The sequence below is a fragment of the Schistocerca americana genome, chromosome X (assembly GCF_021461395.2).
Source record: "Schistocerca americana isolate TAMUIC-IGC-003095 chromosome X, iqSchAmer2.1, whole genome shotgun sequence".
In the NCBI taxonomy this organism is placed as follows: domain Eukaryota; kingdom Metazoa; phylum Arthropoda; class Insecta; order Orthoptera; family Acrididae; genus Schistocerca; species Schistocerca americana.
The window spans coordinates 772,016,250-772,037,937 of NC_060130.1; the positions used below are offsets into that span (position 1 = coordinate 772,016,250).

The following is a 21,688-nucleotide window of genomic DNA, read 5'->3' on the forward strand; positions in this document are numbered from 1 at the left end:
TACATCCAAACCGTCATCGAACTCATCGTTCTACCATTCCTAGACCGGCAAGGGAACTTGCTGTTCCAACAGGACAATGCACGTCCGCATGTATCCCGTGCCACCCAACGTGCTCTAGAAGGCGTAAGTCAACTACCCTGGCCAGCAAGATCTCCGGATCTGTCCCCCATTGAGCATGTTTGGGACTGGATGAAGCGTCGTCTCACGCGGTCTGCACGTCCAGCACGAACGCTGGTCCAACTGAGGCGCCAGGTGGAAATGGCATGGCAAGCCGTTCCACAGGACTACGTCCAGCATCTCTACGATCGTCTCCATGGGAGAATAGCAGCCTGCATTTCTGCGAAAGGTGGATATACACTGTACTAGTGCCGACATTGTGCATGCTCTGTTGCCTTTGTCTATGTGCCTGTGGTTCTGTCAGTGTGATCATGTGATGTATCTGACCCCAGGAATGTGTCAATAAAGTTTCCCCTTCCTGGGACAATGAATTCATGGTGTTCTTATTTCAATTTCCAGGAGTGTATATCTGCAATTTGACTGAACTAACCAAGCTGCAACTGCTCTGCAGGCGCGAGTGTTCACGCTCAAAATTAGCTACTGCCGAGAATCAATTAACCGGACTAACTGCTGTTGTAAGACACTCAGATAGTCGAAAATCCGGATAACTGAATGTATGAAAGCAATATTTATATTATTAACTCTAGAAAGATAATCTACGACACCCACGTATGGTTATCTTTGTAGGGTTAATAGTTAATGTTAGGTTGTCGTTTTTGTAAAAACCAACAATACAAGACTTCTTCCAAAAGCTGTTTTTCGTTTTCTTCATCGCTTTTCGATATTTACTTCCATCTTCACTATCAAGTTTGCAGTCGTACTTCAAAACTGAAGCGGTATTAATCTTAATATCGCTTGTCGTAGAAGTGCCTACACCATACTTATCGCGTAACCAGTTTCTACTTTTTTAATGAACCAATAGTGTCTATTTTATTTTTAAGGGAAACACCACGCTGTTGTGCTTTGATATCTTCAAGCACAGACTTGACACGGCGTAGCGATTGACAACTATCTAACCCAAAAATAATGAAACATGTGGGGCATAGAAAGCGGGGACGCGGGCGCATATTGTCAGTGCGACATGTCCGTGCATGCACGGACTAGACTACAAAGATACTTGCTCGCAGTTGCCACTCCGGACAATCGCAAATCCGTGTAACTGTGGTCCGGATAACTGAGTCTCCTCTGCAGTTGCTAAGCCCTGCTCTTAACAACGGACCACTCTACCAGGAAGTCAGATACAGTTGTTACGGATTAATGGTTGCCATGCGCAGCATAAGCGTCCTACTCGGTTGAGTGCATGACACTTTGTTGCCATCTGTTAGTGTAATGTTTTTACATCACGTCTTTTCTACGCAATAAACCACATTATTTTCTAACATTTTTTCGAGTCGTCATCGGTCCTTATTTTGTGAGGATCGTTTAAGTTTAGGGGCAAATTAACCCTAGATTAATACACCCACGTAAAATTACGATTGTAGTTGGTACTACCTGGCGGTTCCCGCCAGTCTGGTATTGTCAGTATAGGATGTAAAACAGTACTTATTTTGTATGTGACATACCGCTGAAGACCTTCTAATTGTAATTAACTGGTGCATAAACTTCTTTTGAATAAAATATGGAGTAGTAAAATTTAAGATGGTTTAGTAACATTTTGTCCCCTTAGTGGTTCAAATGGTTCAAATGGCTCTGAGCACTATGGGACTCAACTGCTGAGGTCATTAGTCCCCTAGAACTTAGAACTAGTTAAACCTAACTAACCTAAGGACATCACAAACATCCATGCCCGAGGCAGGATTCGAACCTGCGACCGTAGCGGTCTTGCGGTTCCAGACTGCAGCGCCTTTAACCGCACGGCCACTTCGGCCGGCTCCCCTTAGTGTTCTAGGGTTAAATACACATTTTTTTGTTAGTTCGAAGTAAACAAAAACGGAATAGAGGAAATTAAAATAAAATTAAAAGCAGTTGGGACGGGTGGCTTCCTATTTGAGAGTACTGAAAAAATTTTTATATGACGTGTACAACGGTTTTTCTTTCTGCCAACACCAAGCTTTGCATGGTCCACACATGACATGTGTTCGCACATAGTGGATATGAGACGTATTTACTTGGTGAGATACCAGTCTGACACCACAATGCCAATGTAATGTTGTGCACGTCGGGTGTCTATGAATGAGGTAACCGTGTCTTGCACTTTTCTCATAATTCAGCTGAATGTGAATTTTATTTCTCAGGTGGAGACGAGGAACCAAATAATACATTAACTTGAAAGGATACGAGAGAGATCATCTGAAATCGCATCCAGGAAAGTCGGTGAAGTAGGCCGAAACTCTTTACTCAGACATTCACCTTAAATTCAGATCTGGCGCTCATTCTCTTACTCGTACAAGCCAGTGTTCGACGCGTTCCCCAATACGGGCGCCCCGTTGTAATATGTCAAAACTGCTAACACACATTGCATGTAAGCCTTTCTTTTCAGACGTGTCAGAAGCTTGCTTTTTAAAACTCTGTTGAATTTATGGAACGCACTCCGGAACATGTTTATTCTTCTCCTAATTCTTTCGCTGTCCATCCTGTCGTTGTCTATATCTGCCCTAAATATAATGAAACCGAAATTTCAGATTTCGAAAAAACTTGTCAATATTTTCTTATTACTTGTGACTGAAGGTCTAACACATAAAGCAAATCTGATACCTCTAGCTTAATTAAAAGTACTCTATAATCCTCGTTACACATTCATGCACCACAGTCCACTCAAAACTGCGGTATAAACGTTTCAATCGCTAACAGACAGCGGTGCTGTAAACTACATTGTGTACTATTGCGTTTGCCAGTGCTACTGCGCTACCTGCAGATCTTTGTTTATTTATTGTTTTAGTTAGTCAGATGATATGAGGAACTTCTTGCCCTCTCTTGCATCAGACTAGCAACTACACATACTAAAAAATTACAACACATTCTAAATTTCCATGCCTACTCGTGATTCAGTTATGCAGTACATCTGAGATATTATTATGATGATGATTGTGACTACAATTCTAAGTAATAGTAATAACAGCAGATATCAATAATGACAGTAATCTTTTCATGAAAATAGACTCTGTCGTCAGCTGCACAACAATTAGTATTTCACTTTCCAGGTTTCAGAAGATTAATCTATCAACTTCGGTAGTTCGATACAGGCTTAAACCACAGGTAATCCGATGTCATATAATAATCGGACAAAAGTAAACAATATAAAAATTTGTTAACAACAAATTTACGATAGTTGAGCATCAGTAAAATCAGATACCTTCATTAAAGGACAATTCATTTGTGACATATCGGAAAAAGTGCATAGTCTCAGCGATTAATAGCCACCAGCAGATTAAAGTGAACTGTTCACGCTGATGTACAAAGCAGAGTGCTCACCTAAGCTGATGAACAACATTTATGAACAAAATCTGTGACAATAACATTAATTAATGTAGCACTTTTGAAGTCATATTTAATACCATCAGAACCAGAAAGAATAATGGTGTAGGAGACGATTGAATTGACAGTGACTGTAACTGTAAAGAAAGGACATATTGTTGCAGCAGGTAACTCTGTAGACAATGTGAAGGGGGAAATTGAGGGCGGGGATGACTGAAGTGAGATGCAAACAAATTTATGGAGGAGACAGCTATTGCAATAGAAGGTAAGCCACTAACTGTCATTTGAAGTTGAAGAGGAGTTTTATTTCCCGGATATTTTGAGTAAATTTGTTCTAAGGTCTATTTCCAGACACAGAAAATGATTCTGATAGATAGTGGAATAAAGAATATTTTGTTTTGTTGAGAACGAGTATTTCTGCTATGCCGTTGAGTTGTGGTGTTAGAAATGAAGATAAATATGAGGGAGTGTAATGTTTGAGCAGTTGGTAAAGAAAATGGAAGGTGTGATGATCTGTACGCTTACTGGCGCTTAGCTATAATAACAGTTTGTAGGCAGAAGCGATAGGGTCGTAAAAACGAATATCAGAAACGTATCGGACAAATCCCAGCTTCATCCGGCTTGAGCTCTCATATGATAGTCGTTGTAAACTCCAGTTATTAATAAACGTATATACACTTGTTTTTAAGAACTAAATAAGACAGTGAATTGGTACTGAAGGTCGGAAGTGATCGCTGAGTGGGCAGTAAGAGATTTGAGTAGTCGGCCAACACGTGGTACTGCGAGCTAGCGCCGCCGTCGTGGAAGCCATACGTGGGCCTAATCCGCTGTGCTTTCGGCACACTTTTCGCATTGCAGTCACGTGCTTATTTGATACTTACTATAGACAGCGACCTATCAGACTTACGGCTAAGACAATGCGTTCTGCTTGCCTGTGGGTCTCAATCATTACCAAACAATGAGTTCGATCTACGTCATCATCATCATCGCGATTTGACATCCATTGCAGCATAAAGGTCTGTTCTAAGCTTCTGTACGTTTCACCATCTTCAGCACATCCGTGTTGCTCCTGCATATTTTTAATGTCACCTAGACACCATCTGTCTACATTTTCTTCTACCTCATAATGCGGCACAAAACGTGGTTGCTCCACTTACAATCCATTCGCTTGGATATATGTCCCGCTTGCGCCCATTCCATTTTCATTCCAGGCATAATTACGTCTCTTCCCTTACATTTTTTTGACTCCCTGACTCTCCTAGCAATTCCCAACATGTATCACTTCATTGCTAGATGAAGAGCTTTCAACTTGTGCATATTTTTCGCATTGTCATACGTCGAAACTAGAATACACACTGACTGTAAACTTTCATGCTCATGTAATGCTATATTATACACTATAAACAGAGACAAAAGCTGCCCTTTAAGTAAGATGCATAATCCCGTTTTATTTTGTATTAAAAAACAACGGTCGTTGACTCGGGCGGCAGAGGCTCACAGTAGCGATTGATCGTTTCCCTTAGCGAAGATTTTTCACTCGCAGTGGTTGTGTGTATCCTTGAACTCTGAAAAGTGCACAGAAATGTGCTTAGATTATAAATCGCTCGTCTTAAGAGAGCGCGTCTTACCACGAATTACATTTGAGTGATTAACTATTCAAAGTCTAAGAGAGGAACTTTGATAAAGCGACGCAACAAAATATCGAAAATATAGGACCAAAAGTTCAAGTATTGCAATGTCATCACTTATTAATATATTTTCTTTTGTTTAAAATAATTACGCTCTCTCAACAACCAACTGTTTTCTAGTAATACAGCTATTCAGTCTTCGGAGTGTAGGTGTAGAATTTCAATGAACTGGAACAGAAAAATATGCGCATTTGACTGGAGCCACTTCTTCACATTCAACATCATTTCTACGCTCAAGCAGCCCAATATCAAAGGTCACATTAATTATATTTTCAAAAGAAGCGTTTGATATTGAACTGCTTGAGTGCAGAAATGATGTTGAATGTGAAAAAGTAGCTTTAGTCAGATGGGTATATTCTTCTATTCCACTTTGCTTTGACCACTTCATTGAAATCCTACACTTGCACTTCGAAGACTGAATAGCTGTGTAATAGGTCTACAACTACATCTAGACACTGTGAATCACTGTGTAGGGCACGACAAAGGGTACGTACCACAGTAACTGTTATTAGAGCTGTTTCCCGCTCCATTTACGTAGGAGCACAGGATCAATTATGGTTTAAATTCCACTGTGCGTGCTGCAATTAATCTAATCCCATCATCACGACTCTTATTGGAGAGATAGGCAGATGGTTATAGTATATTCCTAGAGTCATCGCTTAAAGTCGGTTCTTGAAACACTGTTAGCAGACTTTCTCGGAACAGTTTCCGGCTATCTTCAAGAGTCTGTCAGTTCAGCTCTTTCAGCATCTTAGTGATACTCTTCCGCGGGTCAGACAAACCTGCGACGATTCGTGCTGCCCTTTTCTGCGCACGTGCAATATCCAGTGTTTGTCCTATTTGGTACGGATCCCACACACTTGAGCAATATTCTGTGACATGTCGCACGAGTGATTTGGAAGCAATCTCCTTTGTAGACTGTTTGCGTTCACCTAGTATTCTACGAATAAACCGAAGTGTACTATCTGCTTTATCAACTGAGCCTATGTGATCTTTACACTAAGCGTTACACCCAAGTAATTCCAACTGTGACTCACTGATATTATATTCATAGGATACTATGTTTTTCCGTTTTCTGGAGCGCACTGTTTTACATTTTTGAACCTTCAAAGTAAGCCGCCAATCGTTGCTCCACTTTGAAATCTTATCAAGATCTGACCGAATATTTGTGGTGTACTTCGCTGTGGATAACTGCATCATCTGCGAGGACTCTGAGGTTACTATTAATATTTCCAGCAAGATGATTAGTATAGATCGTGAACAGCAAGGGACATAACACACTTCCCTCGGGTACACCCAAAACTACTTCTACATCTGTCGATGACTAGCCATCCCAAATAACACACTGCGTCCTCCCTATCTAGAAATTCTCGACGCAGTCACATATTTCGTCTGATACCCAATATCATCGCACTTTTGATAATAAGTGTACACGTGATACTGAGTCAAACGCTTTTCGGAAGTCGAGAAATACCTGACTATCTTGATCCACGGCTTTCAAGATGTCATGCGAGAAAAGTGTGAGTTGGATTTCACACGATCTATGTTTCCGAAATCCATGCTGGTTGGCATGGAGGAGGTCGTTCTGTTCGAGATAACACATTATGTTTGAGCTCAGAATATGTTCTAAGATTCTACAACAAATGGATATCAAGGATATTGGACGGTAGTTTTGTGAATCACTTCAGCTAACCTTGTAGACAGGTGCGACCCGTGCTTTCTTCCAGCTAGTAGGTACTGTTTTTTGCTCAAGGGATCTACGATGGATTATAGTGAACAGAGGGCCTAACTCAGCAGCGAAGTGGGTATAAGATATGTTGGGAGTTTCATCGGGGCCCTGATACTTTCTTCAGTTTTAACGATTTCAGTTTCTTCTCAACGCCACTTAAACTAACATCTATTTCTCTCATCCTTTCGGTGGTACGAGAATCAAATTGGGGCAATACTCCTGGGTTTTCCTTTGTAAAGGAACATTTAAAAATAGAGTTAAGTATCTCTGCTTTTGCTTTGCTACTCTGAAGTTCAGTTCCTGCCTCGTCCATGAGTGACTGGACAACTTTGCTGCCACTAACAGCCTCTACATTTGAACAGAATTTGTTAAAGATCTTTAGACAATATTCTACTACGGTAATCACTGAAGATTTTACGCATTGCTTTCTTGACTGACAAACGCGTTTCGGTCAGCATCTCTATCTGTCGGGTCAGCAGAAAAAAGTTTGTTGTTCAGACAGAATAATTATTTTAAGCAGAGGGAAATATAGCAATTTGTCACGACATTAAAATATGTGTGTTTTTGGTCCTACTATATTTGCGCTACCAAAGTTTCCCTCGTTAGACCTTGAGTAGGTGATCGTTCAAATGCCTCTCGTGGTAAGACGCACAGTTTTGCATGCGAATGGCTCATACTACTGTTTTTGGGACAAGCGATTTATATTCCAAGCACCATTTTCGTGCGGTTCTGAGCTTTCGAGGTCACGCACTTCCCTTCTCAGACGCTGATGTTTCCACGAGGAGTATAAAAGGACCGCCGTTCACTGCAGGAGGCAGTTCGGGTGAAATTTAACAAACAGCGTTCTCAAATGAAGATGACGGCCAGATGGTCCGCTGAAATTTTGTGTCAAGATGATTTTATGACACACCTGCAGCTCCGACAAGAATATTATCAATTAATAAGCAGGGAAATTTTACGTTGTCACGTCATAATCTTAATTTCTAAAACCGTATTTAGTATATGGAACGTGTTTCGGGGCATTTTCACTCTCTTGTCTACGTATTTCTTTCGCTGTCCATTTAGTCTTTCTCTTAATCTGTCCTGTATACAATGAAATCTCCTTGCCTGACCCCACTTTCAAGTCTGAATTTCGCACTGCTCAGATGGGACATGGCGCACTGGCGCATAGATTCTTTAGTATACTAATATACTTTAGTATACTAATGCCCTGTTCCTCACCAGTTATTATTATAAATTCTGTTGACACCGATTAAGAAGCATCCTCAAAACTGATGACGTCTAGAAAAACTCCTAATATATACTGATTATTCCGTTCTATAATTTCACAGATGTCTTAAAATGGTGCACTGTGCGGTATCCGTTACTAAAGCGAGCCTTTGATTGACTGGAATCCCATGTTTTCTCGATTCACTTGTTGATAATTTTTGTAAATATCTTGTCCATTACAGAGAGTAGAGTGACAGGTGTACGGTGTTTTGATATTCCTTACGTCGTTACTGGGACGAATACTGGTAACCGTAGGAGACTGAGGTGACTAGAATATGAACACAAGTAGCCGTGGAATGAGCTACGGACGCCGAAGAATATTAGTAGACTGTGCACTGAGAACCAGTTCTTAGAATTTTCCAACAAGGTTTTTGCAAAATATTGAGTGTGTCTCTTCGAATATTTTCCAATTAAGATTTTCAGCACTTTCGTTATGCTCTAATATCCCCGTTAGTGTAACCTGGATCCCACTCCTTAAAAAAGTTATCTAGTTTAGGCATTTGTTTTGCAAGTAACATCTTTCGTAGACTGCAAGCAGTTCCCCACTGTCATTTGCTTTTCCTACAACTGTGCTTATTAGATGGTTTCACTTCATATTCGCACACATTGCCGCTCCTATTGTTCCCATAACGTCACTGACTCCCAGTGTGAGTCATTAATAGTGAATTCGAAGGCGGCTATATTGCTACGCTTAATGAAGTGTATCGTTGTACATTTTCTCACATTAAGAGCCAGTTGCAAAACTTCTCATTACACCGATGTTTTCTCAACGTATAACGCGTCATAGATGCCTCATTTCTTCCCAGTATGTGATTACAATTATAGTTATATTGACGGAGTCAGTAATACATCAAGATGCGTCCCATTTGGCGCTATCGATATAGTAGAATCGTTGTACAAGGGACGGGTTTCGTGTTGTATTCTAGATCCTATCCGTCCACACGAATTCATATATATATATTTTTTCACTCAACGCGAAACGAAACCCATCACGAGTAGCATTTCACAGATAACTTCAGGCTCTGTACTGAAGTATAAGAAGCAATAAACCTATCTCATAAATTTTAGGCATATTGTAATACTGCGATTGTTCCTTTCAGTTGAAGTCTCATGCCACGCTGTATTTAATGCACACATCTTTCAAGCGTCTTTTGATCACACTGTGATACCTACACATCTGTTCCTAGTTTCTAATTATCTACAGCAAAAGAAGTTGTATTTCTGGTCTGAATAAGACTTTTAATATAGTTGCTAAGGACGGCATTTAACCTATACAACTTGTAGTTATATTTCTATTCATTAAAATTTTGTGAGCCCTATAGACAAAAGTGACAAACAAAATTATGATTACTTTCACATCTTTCAATAAGCATCTTCATTTGCAACAGAATATTTGTTATACATCAGGCAGACTATTACGAATTTTAGTGATAATTAGCGTCAGTTTAGTTTGCAAACCATCTCCAGACCAGATCATACTTTCCACTTGGACTGTAGTTGGTGTATCAGTACTGTAACATATGGTATACAATGTCAAACTCCTAGTATGCCTTACGATATATTTACTAATTAGACCTACTAAAATCGTAATGGAAGGTACGATTTCAGCTGAAGATAGTTTGCAAGAAAAACTAAAAACCGGTAAGTATTACAACCTGTATTAGCGACTCTAACGAATAAAAAATATTCTGTTGACACAAGACGTTGTGAAAGTATTCTCCTGGGCCCAAAGTTTCCTTTTTCAATTATATAAGTTCAATTTAACATACTGTATCTGGTTCATCAATAATTTAACATGCTATTACAAATAATATATCTGTGAGTTTTAACGTAACCCTTAGACCACGCAGAAGACTGAAAATCCTCAAAATCTGAACTCGCTGGTAACCTGCAGTTTCCTACCATCCCCATTACTTACATTCGCTTTGAAACTGTCCTTCCTCCCTATCACTTTTACGATACGCCAACTGCTTCCTGATTTACGCGTATCCTACAGTAGCTCCTTTGCAGGAGCCCATGCAGTCTGCAGCTAATTCCGTGGTAGAAACACGATCCCCTTAGGAGAAGAGGCTATTATACGTACATATTTGAGACATCTTGAAATACTTTATTTCTTCTTTTGCAGGCACTTATAACACTAGTTGCACTTTTATTTTAAAAAAATTAAACAACGTTCCTTTCAGGAATAAAAGACTAATACAGGATATATTTTAAGCTGTATTATGCGGCAGATTATAAGGTATTGTATTCATTTTTTAAATGATCAGCTAGATAGCTACAGTTAATGTTGTTATTTTAGTTTCCTTCTATTATCACTCCGCGTTTTCTCGTCTCACATTTCATCCAGAGGTGGACGCCATCCTCTTAGTGACTTGGTGATGTCATGTTGTGGCATTTTTTTCTGACTTCATATCGGTTTTAGCTGTTGTAAACGTACTCGTCTAAAATTGCCAGCTTAGATCGCCCCGAAAGATAAAGAACAGGATCGTTACCATTCTTCTGTAACAGATGATACCAGACTCTACATTCATTATAAAGTATTATGTTTAGTCATGTAATTCCACTAGTAGCGATATATTGAACACGAAAGGATGTTATGATACGATACATTTGATATCAGTTTTACGGTAAGCAAGAAAAAGTATTGTAAATGCACTTGTAACACTCAACAAATCAACAATTTTTTCCTTAATTTCGCATTCTCAGAAGGTTTTACATAGTTATTAGAAAAATAATAGTAAGGACACGAGTGGTGTTAGGCTGTATCATCCGAAGTGTCAGTTAATTTGTTTCTCTATTAGCCTTTTCGAAACAATGAAGCACCATTGTGAGCATTTACGAGTGTGCATTTCATACATAACCTGAACAGGTACGTTACTGGGTTTTATGTCGCTTCACTTTGTGTAGCTAAAATTCTGCCAGAAGTGCGCGATCACAATAGACTTTGTAAAATTTTCTGATCTCCCTGGGATTCGATTCATAGACTGTTAGAAAGTATCCAAGTCACTGAAATGGTAGCATCTTATCTTATGATGACCAGTTGTTAAATAATAAGACAATTCAGTCGTTTTATTTTTTCTATTCCTACAGCCAGAGTCATACTTGCGAAGGCAACTTTTACTGTATGGTGAAGGATATGTGCTACGATTGTTATAGCTATACCATCTCGCACTTATACTCCATTTACAGCTATTACGCGAGAAAACGACATTCTGTTCGATGTAGTAATACAGTCTTACAATCTTATATGAACACTGGTTCTTGAATTTTAAGAGTAGTCGTTCACATGAACCACGACGCCTGTTCCGAATACTCTACTATTGATTGTTAAGCATGTCTCTAACGCTCTTCCGTCACCTCAGGGACTGCTTTAATCTTTTTCGAGTTTTTCAATCATTTCAGATTGGTAAGGAACACAGACACACGAGCTTGGACAGCACAGATGTTCTTCAAACTGGTTCTTTTCCAAAGAACGCTAAAACGGCCACTTCTCTGTAGACCTTACCATTATACGGTAGAATTTGCATTATTTGCCGACATACGTTCTCAACGGTAGTGGCCCTGTAACCTTCCCTGAAATAAATACGGTGTCACGTCTGTTTCTGGTTATGATTCTTCGTCTGTGGCCTAAGAGTTGATCTCTCTTATCAAGAAACCCTGTTTACGCTAGCACATACACTGAAGAGCCAAAGACACTGGCACTCATGCCTAATATCGTGTAGGGCCCCAGCGAGCACACAGAAGAGCCACAACACGACGTAACTTGAACTCGACTAATGTCTGAAGTAGAGCTGGAGGGAACTGACACCATGAATCCTGCAGGGCTGTCCATAAATCCGTAAGAGTACGAGAGGGTGGAGATCTCAGAACAGCACGTTGCTAGCCATCCCAGATATGCTCAATAATGTTCATGTCTGGCGAGTTTACCGGCCAGTGGAAGAGTTTAAACTCAGAAGAGTGTTCCTGGAGCCACTCTGTACCAATTCTGCATGTGTAGGGTGTCGCATTGTGCTGCTGGAATTGCCCAAGTCCGCCGGAATGCCCAATGAACATGAATGGATGCAGGTGATCAGACAGTATGCTTACGTATGTGTTACCCGTCAAGGTCGTATCTAGATATATCAGGAGTCCCATATCACTCCAACTGCACACGTCACACACCATTACAGAACCTCCACCAGCTTGAACAGTGCTCTGCTGACATGCAGCGTCCACGGATTCATGATGTTGTCTCCACACCTGTACACGTCCATCCGCTCGATACAATTTGAAACAAGACTCGTCCGACCAGGCAACATGTTTCCAGTCATCAACAGTCCAATGTCGGAGTCAACGGGCCCAGGCGAGGCGTAAAGCTATGTGTCGTGCAGTCGTCAATGGTACACGAGTGGTCCTTCGGTTCCGAAAGCCCATATCAATGATGTTTCGTTGATTTCGCACACTGACAGCCCAGCATTGAAATTTGCAGCAATTTGCGCAAGGGTTGCACTTCTGTTACGCTGAACGATTCTCTTCAGTCGTCGTTGGTCCCGTTCTTGCAGGACCTTTTTCCGACCCCAGTGATGTCGGATATTTGATGTTTTACCGGATTCCTGATATTCACAGTACAACGTGAAATGGATGTACGGGAAAACGCCCCTTCATCGCTACCTCGGAAATGCTGTGTTCCATCGCTCGTGCGTCGACTGTAACACCACGTTTAAACTCACTTAAATCTTGATAACCTGCCATTGTAGCAGCAGTAACCGATTTAACAACTGAGCCAAACACTTGTTGTCTTATAGAGGCGTTGCCGACCGCAGCGCCGTATTCTGCTTCTTTACATAGCTCTGTATTTGAATACGCATGCCTGTACCAGTTTCTTTGGTGCTTCAGTGTATAATCGAGTGTTTCGTAATTGTATGACTTTTTCATTAAACGACAGTGGAGAACAGTAATCCCAAAGTCAACAAGCGCGATGTCTGCCTGGTGGCTCTCTTGTCGGAGTTTATCACTGCGTTGATTCGTATTTAATTTGGAAGACCTAAAGATAACTGCTCATTCCTTCTCTTCTATGCAGGAGTTTATAGCGTTTTCTACCATTCCCAACCAAGTAACTAATCATGATAAGATATGGGATGTTCCTGCCGTGATACATTACTGCGTTCGACATGCTAACAGCACAAGTTGTTCTTTGTGAATTGTTGCATGTGGAGAGCTACGTTGAGTATTTCACTATCAAACACTCCGTCATTTTCCCCAGATCGTCTGCTAGTGTCACTTGGGAGAGGTTTGCTCACCTCGTGTCATCTGTAGCTGTCTCGTTGTACCCACTGGATTTCTTCTCCGTCGGCACTAAATCCTAACATGCATGCATTAAACCACGGCCGGCCAAGAATTCGGCTTACGAGTCATGTCCTGCCACGAGTATGGAGCGCTCAGCCTTGCTGGACTTGTGTTCCATCGCCATGGCACGCTTTCTGAGTGTGAGAACGGGCAAGAGGGGGAAACAGCGAACCTGCCGCATTTAAATGGTAATGCAGTCACGCTGCATACGACATGGTTTTATATTTCACATTTATCGACAACAAAGGTCACATATAAAACACATTTTCATTGTTATTTAATTATATTTGGCTCTCTGAAGACGTAATATAATTCGTATGTGGTACATACCGTCGGTATGCGGACAAACGCAGACAGTTTTACAGATTTTTGCACTCAAGTTGCCAAGTAATCGTGACTTACTTAGTTTCATAATCGAAAAAATGTCTTTCACACATATTTAAATCGAAATATTGTAACACTTTTGTCGCCTCATTATGGAGACATGGAAAATCTACCTGAGGGAAACATGTAAACCTCCTGGACAGTGTTAACGTAAAATGATATGTCTTGAAATCGGGAATTACATTTCAGGTCAGTCAGTTACATCTGATCGTGCAAAAAATTTCGCAACAGAGACAGTTTTTATTCTGCTATAATTATTTGTCTACGAATGAAGTAAACACTGATGTAATGTTGTTCAGTATACTGTCATCAGCTAACAACAAAAATATTTACATTTATACCACTAACATCCTGTATCTACTTCGCCAGTATTAGCGTTTTTCTATTCTATTCTACTCACGTACTGAGCGACAGAAAAGTGACTGGGTATATGCCTCAACGTGTTCCGAAGTCTCTAATCTCTTTCGCACGTCCCTGTGGAAGCTAGCAGACGCTTAAAACAGTATTCTTCGAGTACCTGTTCTTGAAATTTATCCAAACAGTTTCGCGAGAACAACGTAACCTTTCTTCCAACGAATCCCATTTAAGTTCGCTTAGATGCTTCGCTACACTTTCATGTCGGAAAAAAAAAAAAGGTTCAAATGGCTCTGAGCACTATGCGACTTAACTTCTGAGGTCATTAGTCGCCTAGAACTTTGAACTAATTAAACCTAACTAACCTAAGGACATCACAGACATCCATCCCCGAGGCAGGATTCGAACCTGCGACCGTAGCGGTCGCTCGGATCCAGACTGTAGCACCTAGAACCGCACGGCCACTCCGACCGGCTCGGTTAGACCGACGAGTAACTATTACAGCAGTGCGTTTCTGAATTCGTTCGATGCCTGCTATCTTGACTACTTGATGCTGATGTGGTAATCTAAAACTGGTAGCGTTAGCTTCTTAGTGTTACTCCAAAATTAAATATTTATGGGTAAATGGGGAGAGCGCTGTAAACGTTTACCACTCTTCTAGTAACCGGGTCCTGCAGGGTTCTGTCTTCTTGTTACGCACATTATTTGGTATTTATCCAAGTTTATTGATATTGCCATTGATCACACCAAGTGGAAATTATGGTGAAGTCTTTCACATCTCCTTGCGATTGTCCAGCGACGATATTTCTCCACGGTCTGATAGTGTTCGTAACCCTGTCTGATAAATCCTCATGGTAGCGTATTGGATCTAGTTTTATTCTCAATTTACATGGTGTCCCAAAAGTTATTTTACAACTTCAGTGTCATATAAATCGACTTGTAATTAACTTGGAGGGAAAAGTAAAGTTTGTCTGATGCACCATCTCAAACGGTTCTTTTTTTTTTTTTAGGTAATGACTAAATGTTTTGCCTTTCTAGGTGACAAGAGGAACATAACTGGAAAAAAAATTCTTCGTTGTTGCATGGTAGTAGAAGCACCGTAATCGGAGAAAGGAGTCTGCACATTAAAAATGCGCGGTTTATTGAGACGAAGTCAGGTACCAAAATTCAGAGATATATATCAGAACGCGATACGGGAAATCACCATTCTCTCGGCCATCCATAACAAAATTGGGCATGGAATTCATGGAAACAGGGAGCGTAGATTTGAACCAACATTTATAAAGGCCATGGAGAAGTGACGAAGATATGGAGAGAATTCGACAGGTTTCCAGCGTTCACCAACAAGTCCGTTCATAAGCCATCCGGAGAACTGCGGATCCCTCGTACGACAGTACTACGAAAGCGTACAGTCAATGAAACCGTATGAACAGTGCAACAACGACCGTGTATGATGCTACTGATTTGAAGGCACAAATGACGGCAGCTATTGAGACAGCTGACGTTGACATGTTAGAACTGATTTGGACCGAATTGGAAAATCGACTAGATACTGTACGTGCCACAAAGGGAGTGCAGGTAGATCTTGGTTAAAGAATCAGAAAAAAAATTCTTGAGTTGGTGCATCAGAAAAATATTTTCTTTTTTCCTCTGTGTCCATTACAAGTCTAGTTATATGACACTGAAGTTGTAAAGTACCTTTAGGGCTACCCTGTGTATTAATGACTTTCTAGACCATGTAAGATAGGGAGAAAAAGTATTTTTGCCGATAACAGTAACATCACACTCACTGATAAAACATACGAACTCCTATTAGAGAAAGTGAATAAAACCCTCGAGGGTGTTAACGACTGGGCGATATGTAATAAGTTAACACTGAACACAAAGACAACAAACAAGTTTGTTGAAACTGTCAACAAGGAGATTCGGGATCTGTTTTTTGTATGTTAGGGATTGAAAACCCATGAAGTCAAGATCGCATAAGAAATATCTTTTATTTGGATGGATTACTTTTTTCCTCTATGTTCATTACAAGTCGAGTCATGTGCCATTGTAGCTGTAAAGTACCTTTAGCTATACCCTGTATATTAATGACTTTCTAGACCGTGTAAGACAGGGAGAAAAAGTTCTTTTTGCCAATAACAATAACATCATAGTCACTGATAAAACATCAGAACTCCTGTTAGAGAAAGTGAATGAAACCCTCGAGGATGTTGACGATTGGGCGATATTAATAAGTTAACACTGAACACAAAGACAACAAACAAGTTTGTTAAAACTGTCAACGAGGAGATTCGCGATCTGTTGTTATTCTTTTTATTTATGTTAGGGATTGAAAACCCCTAAAGTCAAGATCGCAGATGAAATATTTTTTATTTGGATGGATCACTAGTTTCGACTAAAAAATCTACCTTAAAACCCGGGGTCAGTTGAAAAAGCAGTGATGGTATAGGACCACATTTACAGGTTTTCAAACCACGAAGCAAAATCTCTGTGTTTTGTGAACGAGTTATTGCTTAGTGTACAGATTGTGCTACGTTGTTTAAAAACCTCTAAAAATGTGGTCCTATGCCAGCACTGCTTTTTCAACTGACCCTGCTGTGTTTAAGGTACACAAAACGGCGATGATGCATACATTGTAGTATACTGATATTTTCTTACAATGCCCAAGAAGGGCGAAACACGTCAATAAAAGTATTGTTGGCCGTGCAACCAAGACTGTTTCACTTTCGAAATCTACGCCCGATTTCTGTACCAGATACGCCATGGAGAGGGAAGAACTGTATATTTCACTAATTATCCTATTCATAATCATGGAACAAGAGCCCGTTTGGACTTACATTTACCAATGAAAAAGAAACAAAAAACTCAAAACAACATTTTCTATCAGTCAATAAAATTGTTCAATAGACTGCCAAAGGGGATGGAAAAGGTTACTAAAAAATACATCTGTTTAAAAACGCAACTAAAACATACTTCATAAGTAATGCATACTATATAATCAAAGATTACTTAGATGACACAGAGTGGTGGTTAGTAATAAAAGGGGATAACGTCAACACCCTTTCACGTTATGTGATCATAATATCATGCTTTTTATAAGAAAATCATGTGCTAACAACTGTATTGCATGATAGTAGTGCCTTGTCATTCACGTGAATTCAATGTCTCACTCATCATGTGGGGATGCTTACTTAGTTTCTCAAGTGGACGGAGGGGAGATCATGAAGTGTATTATATAGCAATCATTTAAAAACCTCTAATTGATTTCCTCATTTTGTTACAAAACAAACAATATCGGAGCTTTATTAACATAAAATTCTATTAAAATCGTTGTATTCGTAGTAAGAAACAATATGTTAGTTTCAGATAGCGACTACCCGTTCATTAGCTATAGAGCGGGAAAAGAATCATTGGTGTCATAGATTGAAGAGCGTACCTTTTGTATTAGGCAATTTCACGTGTATAACGGTGTCATTCAAGAGAGACATTTCGTCCAGATAGAGTGCAGAGCTGACAGTGTCCCGGTTGAAAGAATAGGGCTGGATTAACTTAGCAAACTCTAATTGAGAATGGATCTCCATCTGTTCTTAAATTTTTATCCTCTCTCTACTGATGCCAGCGAACTGCTTTTGTAAAGCAGAATCTCCACTGGTAACCAAACATTAGCGTACGTCTCAAGTATTCGTTGACCGCATCGCAACATACCTGTGACCACTATGTTACTAGCTCACTGGACCCACCGTTAGTTGATTAAAAGGAAGAAGAAGGAGGTACGACGTCCAGTGTTGTATATCAGAGTACATCAAACGAATAAGACAGGAAAATGTTAACTTCCGATTGACGTATAATCAAAATGCCAGTGTATGTCCGTGTGGCTTTATTCTGTGTACTTAAGACATATAATTCGTCTATGCAATGAAATAGCCACTCATTCTCTCTGTAAGTTTTGAACAATCACTGAAACTTTGGAAACTTGTTTGCTGAAAGTGTGCGCAATTTCGTAAATCGTGTGCCTTTAAACTTTAAGCCATTAAATCAACAGGAAAAATAGTTCAAATACAACTGGGATCTAATCATAATACCAGAGCGTACATCATCATGATTTTGAAGTGAACAAATGCAGTTACCAGCGGAAGTATAAAACATTTAGATCAATTCTTCATTCAGCTGCATGTCAAGCACTAGTTGTTTGTTATAACAATATATCAGCTTTCCAAGTACTTTTTATTTATTTATTTTACGTAGGAGATATGCAATAAATCGTCTGTAGCCATGGAACGACTTCACTCATATCAACTTATTCTTGAAATTATGCAGTAATTCGCATTAGTATAAAAACATTTCTGCGAAACCTAGATTAAGCTTTCATACAAATTCAACCGTATATGCCTCAGCGTACATAAGTCAGATTTACATTTAACTACATAAGTATTAATACACAGAATTCTAGGGTGGAATCTAACGCTACATAAAATACACTTATATGTCGTATATCTCATAGTCATTTAGGACTTCTAATAACGAACAAAAACGTTTTGATTCTGTATCCAGTTTTTCGCTAAGTTTTAATCCATATATCATTGTAAGATAAAGTAAAACATTTTTCCTTCAATTTTACTTCACAAGGTTTCCAAATATGTTCGATGCATGTCAGACCTACTCTTAACAATTTATTTGTGATTAAAAGATATATAACAGAAGAAGGTGTTCTGTAGATACGACGTTTGACTAATAGATGAAAAATGAAGGTTCTAAGCCTTTGAAAGAAAATCTTATAGAGAAAGGGAAGAATTGTACACAGAAAAAATTTCAGTTTAGAAATGAAAATCTTGACTTCATACCGTCGATGTTTCTTTCCTTTGATGTATGAATGTATTTGTTTGTAGACCTTCTGGCAGAGAAAGTTGCAGACAAAAATGTATCTTTCCCGCTAGTACCTAAGAATGTAGAAATCGTTTCTCTCAATTACGCGTGCTTGAACGAATGGTTCACGTGTTTTTTAGCAGGCTCACATTACAACATACCACGTGAGAAAAAGATAGTACTGGGGTGTCAGTGTGAAAATTTCCAGGATTCTGGAAATACTTACTAAATAATAATACTCTAAATAATAATAATAATAATAATCTAAGTAATCTTACAATAAACTTAAAAAACGGCGATTATTTATGTATATACTCTCTGGATCTAACAATTACTTAACGCTATCTGCTCTATGTGAAGGCGTTGACAGATTGTTATGTGGCGTACACGTATACATTTCTCGCCAGTTTTTCTGTGATACAACGGTATTCGCGGCTGCTCAACAATAAAGAAGCATGACTTTTTGTTCTTGTGGTTACCACAAGCAAATATTGCAGCCATAAATTGAGGTTCCAGGTTGGTCGTTGTTTTTACGATTCTACATCACTACTGTGAGATGTAATACTACTTATAAATAAAGAGTGACACCTTGAAATTCATACATAAATGTTGCAGTGGTCGAAGACTTCTATATTTAAACTGCACAAAAAACCCTTAGAGAAACTTAATGTAGCTTCTTAGTTGTCTCGAATTGTCTTTTCTGTGAATTTTCGTTATTTCTGAGTTGATCAGTGCAATTTTTTCACTTTTTTACTGTTACATAAAAGAAGCTTAAAAACAGTGTTTTTATTAAAGAGAAAAATTGGTAACTACTAAAAATGTTACGGCAGTGTCCTTTGATAGAATCATATTGGACGTTTTATGGCAGCTAGTACGTAGTATATCCACATAAGTTCCAATTCCAGCCCCCTTGAGGCTGTAAAAAATTGCACCTTTCGTAGCTACTCGAAAATACGTCCCATACAAATATTTTCTTTTTGTCACATGATCTTAATTGCTACCGTTTTACTGCCCCTAACAAACATTTCGAACCTTGCGAAACTATATACTGTTTCATAACAGAAAAACTACAGAAGAAAAAGAATATGTGATTCATATACTCCCTGTGAGAAGTTTTGTGTATTTTAGACACAGTTTGATCATGCAAGATTTCGAAAGGTTTGGATACCTTACTTTTTGAAACATCAAATCACGGTGACATGAATAGTTCGATGTGTGACTGGCCCACAGCCTTCATTCAATTATGAACATGGTCGTTTCTGCTTGCGGCTCTCAAACGTTATTTCACTTTTTATTTATTGTGAAGTTTCGAGTGCTATTCATTTTAAGGCAGAAATATCATTGGCAAATACGCACACAGCCAGAAACACAGCCTCTAATCCAGACACTATGCGTGTACGAACAGTCTTAAAGTCGTACGGAAGACAAATAAACACAAAAACAGAAGAATACCACGACACGATCGTGTGCTTGCGCTTGATAGGTTGAGAAAATATGTTACTGTTTTTTTGACTGTGTGCATATTTTTTAGATAATATTTCTATCTTAAGATGATTAATAGCCGAAACTGCAATCGCAATTAATAAAAAAAAATTGCCAACTGTGAACGGAAATGACCATGTTTAATAACCACGGTACCCGTTTTAAACAGCCTGCAGCGATTCAATTTTTCTTCGGTGGTGGTTTTTCACGAAATGAAATTAAAAGTAGTTCTTAAATTAGACACAGCTTGATGCGAACTAATTTAAGATTGTCTGCTATGATACTTCCTAGGTCAAAACGTCCTCGCAGGGCCAGATTAAGTAAGTTCGCGAGGATCGTTTTGATATGAAACTAATTATGATCCGTGATACGGATTCGATCGCTAAATAGCGTACTTGTTTGGGCGTAGGAAGCGTGTTCCCAGCGCAGCGGGCAGCGCTCACGTACTCACAGAGACCGGCTGGCGAGCGGCGCGCAGACTGATCGCCGCGCCGCCGACGCGCCGTCTTTTATACCATCCCGTGACGTCACTGGGCGACGCCTCGCCGTCCAAGGAGCAACCGACGTCTGCCGACCTTCTTCGGGATATCCCTTGTCCTCCCACGTACTTCATTCTGATTCTAAATTAGCGCCCTGGGACAGCTGCACAGCTGTCAACCACTGGACTCATAGCCTGACTGAAGATGGTTTCAAAACCAAACAAGCAATCTACGACATGCCTTAAGTCCATTCTCTAAATGTTTGTTCTGTCGCAGTATTTACGTGGACATCGCTATCACAAGATCCTTTCTCAATTCTCGAAACGAAGGAGGCATCGTACAAGGAATAATCAAATAATCCAATGGATGCTAAAGACAAAAATATGCGCATAATCAACAAATAATGACGCAGATATTAATCAAAGAGCAATACGGTACTATTTCTAATAACGGATTTGCTCAGAGAGTGACGCAAAATCTGGAGCTGAGGGGCGTCGTATTCTTAATAAAGCACCGCGCCCATCTCCTACTTTTGATGAGCTCTACATACTCGTGCTATACAACGCCATAACGAAATTCTTTCGCCTTCATCATTTTGCACGTCACCCTCCCGTCAAGCTAACTAGCTCTCCCTCGCGTTT

At 39.6% G+C, this 21,688-nt stretch overlaps 1 protein-coding gene across 1 annotated transcript in view; it reads right to left on the reverse strand.

Annotated features, from left to right (window-relative positions):
• The window catches only part of LOC124555426 (histidine decarboxylase), a 387,573-nt gene extending 366,537 nt beyond the window's left edge, over positions 1–21,036 (reverse strand). Inside the window, exon 1 of the mRNA XM_047129330.1 lies at positions 20,964–21,036. The gene's annotated coding sequence lies outside the window, so the exon portion shown is untranslated. The remainder of the gene's footprint in view (positions 1–20,963) is intronic.
• Positions 21,037–21,688: the final 652 nt, after the last annotated feature.